Genomic DNA, 7,793 nt, shown 5'->3' with positions numbered 1-7,793 from the left:
ATTGGCATGTCAATTTTGAACATCAGTTATGAAGAACAACCCAAGGTTGTATGCTTATCGTTGGAGGAGACAACACCTACAGGGTTTTCAGTTTTGTCCAGAACCTGGGGTCTATTTGTTTCATCATTTGCCCCAGAAACAAAATTTCTCAATATTCCCAAAGCTATGTGCTATTTGAGCTGACTGTGCTGACCCATGGAGTTGGAAGGTAGCACAAATGGGATTCAGTGCAGAGATCCAATTTCTACAAGACCCTATTAGCATTGTTACTTAACTTAATACCAAATAGTATTAAAACCTAGACACTGGAAAAAAGTAAATCTAATTTAGTCTTTTTTGAATTTAAATTAGAAACAAGCTTGCTTCACGTGTCAATTCCAGCTCCCCCCCCCCTTCCCTCCAGCCTCCCCAGCACCCCACCTAACCCCCATTCCATTCCCCAGGGAGGGGGAGGTCCTCCGTGGGGATCTCCATAGTCTGTCGTTTTGTTCAGGGCAGGGCCTAGGCCCTCCCCCAAGAGTCCAGGCTGAGAGAGCATCCCTCATTTTGTGATGGGTACCTAAAGTCCATTTGTATGCCAGGGATAAATACTGATCTACTACCCAAGGCCCTATAGATTGCCTAGGTCTCCTCACTGACACCCACATTCAGGGGTTCTGAATCAATCCCATTCTGGCCTCCCAGCCATCAGTCTGGGGTCCAAGATCTCCCCCCTAGTTCAGGTCAGCTGTTTCTGTGGGTTAAACCAGCCCAGTCTTGAAAAACAAAGATTGCAAATATGAATAAGTATTTAAATATTGTAATTTAGCTCTTACCTTCAATATAAGCTGTAGGTCAAAGTCACCTTGGACACATGAGATTTTGTCTCAAAAAAACAACAAAGAGTGAGGAGCAGGCATATGCATGCAGAAGCATTCACATACATATTAAAGAAAGCCCGGAAAAATCAACTTTAAAAACAGCAGAGGGGTCTTGATCTTGTTAGAAGACTATTAATAGTCACCTTGAATATACATAAATTAAATTCTTCCCTAAAAAGAAATGACATTTTCTTCATTTCACCATAATGTAGATCTCTTTAAGGACATTATATTAATTGAAATAAGTCAGATAAAAATCAAAGAAGAATGCATGGTCATACCTATATATAAAGCAAAAAGATAAAATATAGAGAAAGCAAACAAAATATGTTCTTAGGGAAGGAGTGATTAAAGAGGTGTAGACATAGCAGACAAGGAGACAAGATATTAGATGTATCAGATGAACAAATATGGAAACCTGAAGTAGATCAGGAAGCCGTAACTCTGCATTCTACACCCTGAGAGACATATTCAGTTTAGTTGTTCTTGACACAAAAATAACAAAAGATCTTGTTAACTTTCCTCCTTGAAGTAATCCTCTTACACCATATTTATCCAGCAATCTTATGCTGCGTGCCTTAAATACACACAACCAAATTTATTTAGAAAAAGAAGAAACAGCTAGGTCCACACATTTTATTACACGACTCAGCAATGTCAAAAATAAGTTGTAAATTCTGTGGACAATAAGGGAAAGCCTGCTGTAGGTCAGGTAAATACAAATAAGTCACTAACTCACACTGCTTGGTATATAGACTGTCCAACCATTTTGATCTTGGGGCTTTATGTTAAACACATGCATAGAATCTCATGTGACTGTAAGTGATGTCTCTGACTTTCTCCAATAATACGGTCCACACCAAGGTGGAGTTTGTTGTTCAGTCACCTTTGCTAAGACTGAAGAACTACCAATGAGGGCTTTGTCTTGAAAGACTTTGTATCTGGAATTAAACTCAAACAACCAAACACTGAAATTCCTCAAGTATGACCTAGTTCTGAGCACTTACCTCAGTTGGTATTCATATAAACTAGACTCTAAAGCAACAACACAGAAGAATGCAGCCTGATCTCACCTTTGTTCTTCTAATTCTATTAATTTGGGTAATCTCTATAGCATTGTATTGGCATCAGAACAACAATGCTCATCCTAACATTATCTATGTGATAGAAGTCATAAAGGCTTATCTAGTTCCTAGTTTATTTTGAGGTTTAGTAGTTTGTGAAGTGTTTAGGAGCCAGGAGATGGCTCAATGGGCAAAGGAATATTGTGTGCATGTATGCACGGCAAGGTGAGTGTGCAGAAATCAGAGGACAGCTTTCTGAAGTCAGCTCTCTTCTTCCATGTTAAATGGGTCCTGGAGATCAAAGTTGTCTAGCTTGGTACCAACCACCAGTTCATGTGGAGCCATTTCACTGGCTCAATTGCTATATTTTTTTCTGCTTTGCTATTTGAATAACAAGTCTACATTTATACTCTATGTTAACTGACAACATTTGGCCAGAAAAAATGTTTTTTTCTCAAGTTATCCATTTATGAAAGTCAGCAGTAGAGCCTGGATTTTGGTGATTGGTTGTAAAGCTCTCACAGACTTGATTGTAATGATTGAGACAAATCAGACACTTTACCCTTCTCCACGTCCAGTTTTTGTGATATTTTTCTGAATTTGAGGAGCTGTGTTCAGCACAGAGAAAATTGAGATGCTCATAAGAGATCCCTCAGGTCCACACTGCTATTCTGAATGCTAGTGGTTGTTCTGGATGCAGTTATTGCATGCCTTATTTTTATTTTCTTTTTAGCAATCCTAACTGAAAAAACAGTTATAGCTCTAATTGGGTACCCAGTAATGGATCAGACACATGTTATCATTGTGAGTATATTTGTTCTGTGTATCTTTTAGGGTGGTGTGTTTTTCTGAGACTTCTTGGCTGCGATTGTATTTCTCTGGACTTTCTATTGCTTCTACACATATTACTTGCAGATGGGGCTGGAAGTTTTCAGGCAGGGAACTTTCATGGAGATTTGGGTAATCTTCTGTATCAATTTGCTTTTTACTTTAAATACTTCAATTCTTTTTATGGTCCTCCCAAGATTATTCTTATTTTGCTAACTAAAAGAAAAGGTCTTTAACTGTCTGTCCACTTATTACATATGCATTTTAATTTGCAAAATTAAATTAAATTCCCATTCCCCCCCACCCCAACCCTACTACTCTTGTAAAATGCATGTGTCTTGTGGGACATGCTTCAGGTTAGAGTAAGTAGCAATAGGAATTTACTACATAGCTCTAGCTGGCCTGAAACGCATAGGAATCCACCTGCCTCTGCCTCCCAAGTGCTTGTTAAAGGAGTATGCCAATGTTACAGGCCATGTAAAATCACCAGGCCAAATATTCAAAGATAACAAATGTGCTCTTTATTACAGGCAGTGGCATAATGGCAACAAACAAATTGATCCGTGAACAGTTTCTTGATGTAATAATAGTAACGTCTGGCTTTCTTCTTAAATGATATTAATGTGATATTAAATGCTTAATTTCTAAATCTAATTCTAATTATGTCCTCAAAGAAATCTTGATACACATTGTAAAATCTGCAATCTCTGGTCATATTTCTTTTTCTTTTGTATTCTTTAAAACTCTCTGAAGAGTTCAGTAAGGATCAGTTCATTTTGTTCACTGTTGTTTTCAGCTGAGACAAACAGAGGAAACCAGCAAATTCAGGATCAATTCAGAATTTACTACTTAACTGTGCAACACATCCACCAAATGTAAAGAAAATAAATATTTTAAAGTACTACTGTAATTTCTTAGTGTGTGATTGCTTTATGATTTGGTTCACACAATTCATGACCCATTTAGTAGTCACAAATAAATGCATATTACTTAATATGAAAACTTCTCAGTTATTCACATAAGGAATGTGGCCATCTAATTAAGCAGAATTGAATTCAGTGTCGTGTAAACACAGAATACACTGGTTGTGGGACCAGCACAGCCACTGAGGTGTGATATGACCATCTCTAAGGAATGAGGACAGTTTTAGTCTGGGACATACATGGCACATGATAGGTTTTCAGTAAAAGCAAGCTTATTTATGTAAGTTATTACATTTATATTGGGATGACAAAAGTATCCTTTTATCTCTAAAGAAAGATCTCCATTTCTGACATTTAAAATTGTATCAGTATATATTTTAGATGCTTTATGAACATATAAAGTATGGTGGAATATATTTATTTATCAATAAATTCAAATTTTAGCTTTGAAATTTGAAACATAACACAGAGTAACATGAAAACTGAAGTCATGTATGAAAACCTATACCAAATTCTGCACCTTGTGCTCAATCCTCTGTCATACTGGGAATAGAAAAAGGAACTGAACTCTGACTTCCTTTCAAGGTAAGATTCAAATCACAGATCCTTCTAGAAACAGGACCACAGCTCTGTGAAGAGAGACCACAAAAAGAAGTTGGTTGTCTGTTGGTGGGGCTTGAAGTCTTCAGAAGTTGGTTGTGCAGAGAATTGTGGGAACATTTTCCATTGACTCTTCCAGAGAAATCAAAGAAGAGTTGTTTTGCAGTGCTCTACAGGAACTGGGAATCTTAGCTCAAACATTTCTTTCTTAAGAAATGGCAGAGAATTTGCTATATCTTGAATATTTTTATAGAATGTATTCTCTAAACATGAAATTTGTTATATGATTTTTTTTAAGACTTTTGGCAACACATTGAAACGTTTTATTTTGGTACTGTCCTTAAGGAGAAGAACATGCTTGGAAGAGCCTTTCCACAGAAATAACCTAATAACCTTTTGGACTTTAAAACTGTTCATTGTCCATTTGATTATATATATATATATATATATATATATATATATATATATATATAGTGTGTGTGTGTGTGTGTGTGTGTGTGTGTGTGTGTTGCGTGCGTGCGTGTGTGTGTGTGTGTGTGTGTGTGTGTGTGTGTGTATAAAACCTGAGAAGAAACCACAGTGTTGAGACTAGTCATTTTGAACAGGTAAAGAAACTGATCAAGATGGATTTAAATATCTATCATGGGTGATCAGGCAAATCATAGCTAAAGCAACAGAACCCTGAAATTATGCAACAGAGGCAGATGGGAAGACATACGAAGTTTGAGCTATTCATGAAAAGTCAAAGGTTCAGTTTGGGTGCTTATGACACAGTAGCTCATGGTTCCATATATGAAGTTATCAGAAAATATAAAATGTAGAAAATAAAAACACATTTTCCATAATTCCAGATTATGGAAACAGATTACTAGGCACAGGATAAAAATCTTGACTTACATCGTCCCCAAAATGGAGGAATAATATTTATTATTTTTCCTCAATTACCTTCATATTTCCAAAATAGTTCCATTTTCCTGAAAACAGAATTGAGCAATATAGTGAAACTCACAGATGGAGCACCTGCCTAGCACATGCAAAACCCATAATCACACTTGTAAATAAAACTATAGTTAATATAGATACTCAATCACTCAGACAGATTGAACAGTATTAAATTATTTAATGAAATCTATACTAACTCTTTTAGGTTTGTAAGTTTTCCAGAGTAAAACTTTCTTATATTTGGTTTCTTTAATAAGTGTATACATAATATCTGATTTTTTCCTCATCGATTCTACTTTCATTAGTGGAATTCACTTATTGAAATGTATGAAATTTAAGGAGATTGGTGGAAGATTTACATCTATCCTCCAGGAAGTTGATCCCATTTTGCACTTCCTTTCCTGATCATGCAATGTGCTCATCACATCACAGAATCAACTTTAATTTGACTTGTACCATCTTTGTAAAGTAAACTTTGAAACTGATAGGGAAATGGAACTGCATTGATCGGTGTCTGTAATTCTATTAGTACATATTGGATGTTTTCCTCAGAGCTTTGAGAAAATTCTTTTAGAGGAATTTTTTACGTACATGGTGTGATTTAGTACTAAGCCCCCATAAATATTGAAAACATCTCATGATTTGCTGTGAGTCTGAGTCATTGAGAATCACACAGTGAGCACTAGAGAGGAAAAATCAGACAGATATCTGTGAACATCAACATGTATTAATCAGATAGTCTAAAAATAAAAGGGTAATATTGGAAGGATAATCATAGTGATATGGAACCCAAGCCTGTCTGCTGGCTGCTCAAAGCCAATACTTGGGATGACAGAAGAACTGTCCGCTTCTGGAGTCAGTCTTTGGCATTCACCCTGTGCCTGTGTGGTCTTTGTATATCCACCTCTCAAATTATGGGCCTATAGGTAAATACCACCATGCCCGACTTGCATATGTAAATATTTACACAAATATTCAACCTCATTGCTATTTATATACTTTTGTGCTGGTTGGTGCAAGGACTGAAGAATAATGAAAAACACTCTATATCCAGATGTTATCCACAGCTCATGAGAAACTGAAATTCTGCACACTTACTGTAATGTTACTTATGGTTTGGCTTCATACTTACCTATGTATAGTTTTTCTTTAGAATGATACTGGGCAGAGAAAGTAGAGAAGTGTGAAGGATGACTCTCAAAACAGCAGTAATTTTAACACATTTATGATAATTTATTTTGCTTTTAAAAGACATTTCACAGCTCATTGAATATGCAGAAGTTCACATGGATAGTAAATGTTTTAATGATGAAAAATTTTCATTTCAATTACTTGATTAAAATACATTAGAAAAAGATTAATTTCAAGAGAGATTTATTGATGTCTCACAACTATTCAATGTCTTTATATGAATTCATTTTCTCATCTGCTTTTAATACATTTTATATTGTGTCTGCATTTAATTAATTTATTCTTCCCAGTGTTGATTATGATATCTAAACTCTAGAGACTAATAAAACCCTCTTATATTGGCACTAAAATTTTTCTGTAAATAGTGGAATGGAAATAATCATTCCATTAGTATTGTATCTAGACAACCTCCTGGAAATGCTGGCCACCTGCACAAATAGTTATAACCAAATTGAAGAAAGTAATGCATTTGACCACAGGCTATAAGACTATTAATTTCTCTTGTAACTTTTGACTTGTTAGGAACTTCTGCAATTTTTCTGTTTGCATATATTTTTGTTTGCTTGTTTTGTTTAGATTGTTCTTCAAACTTGACTTCACCTTCTAAGAAGAATCAAGGGATATTTTTATTTGTTTCCATTCAGTGTACCAAAATAAATGCCAATCCATAGCTTCAAATTACAAGTCATCTTACATTTCTAGCATGCCCATGTTACTTTTGTTTTCTTATTTGGCTTACCTCAAACCTAAAAATATCTATCATATGAACAAGCATGAACTAGGACATTTAAAACACAGCTTAAAGTTTAGCAAAATGGCAATAGGAACAGCATTAATCTCATTACATGGAATTTACTGGCACTCACTACATGCCATTTAGGAATCTAAGCCAGATGCACATATACACATTAAACTGTATATTTAATCAAAGGAATCCTAATGAGTTTCAATTGCTTTTTCTCTAGTTTAAAAATACTGAAAGGGGCTTAAAGTAATTGTCCAAAGTACATAATTAATGATGGTGAGAATCAAGCCCAAGGTTTTCAAACACCAAGTTCATGGTACAGTCTTAAACTATAGGCAGGATTTGCTCAGTGGGATTTAAGTTACTAGCTGAAGTTAGTATTGATTTCAAATGAAAGACTGACCAAGAGAGGATGCTTAGAAGACAGGCTGCTGGGAGTAAAGTATCACCCAAGGATAGTCAGCTCCAATTATGTTAAGCAATAGAGGGTTGGAATTCAATCCAGGTACAGGTGGCCAGTATGCTTGGGTAGAATTCCTAAGATAGCTTTAACTTTTAGCAACATTAACCACTTGTTAACATCTGCCTACTTATATTGATTACTGTTCCTTCTTAAGTATCTCCCTTAATTTCACCTTCA

The sequence above is a fragment of the Mesocricetus auratus genome, unplaced genomic scaffold (genome assembly GCF_017639785.1).
Source record: "Mesocricetus auratus isolate SY011 unplaced genomic scaffold, BCM_Maur_2.0 Super-Scaffold_100676, whole genome shotgun sequence".
In the NCBI taxonomy this organism is placed as follows: domain Eukaryota; kingdom Metazoa; phylum Chordata; class Mammalia; order Rodentia; family Cricetidae; genus Mesocricetus; species Mesocricetus auratus.
The sequence above is the reverse complement of the archived record's forward strand: the minus strand, read 5'-3'. Positions refer to the sequence as shown.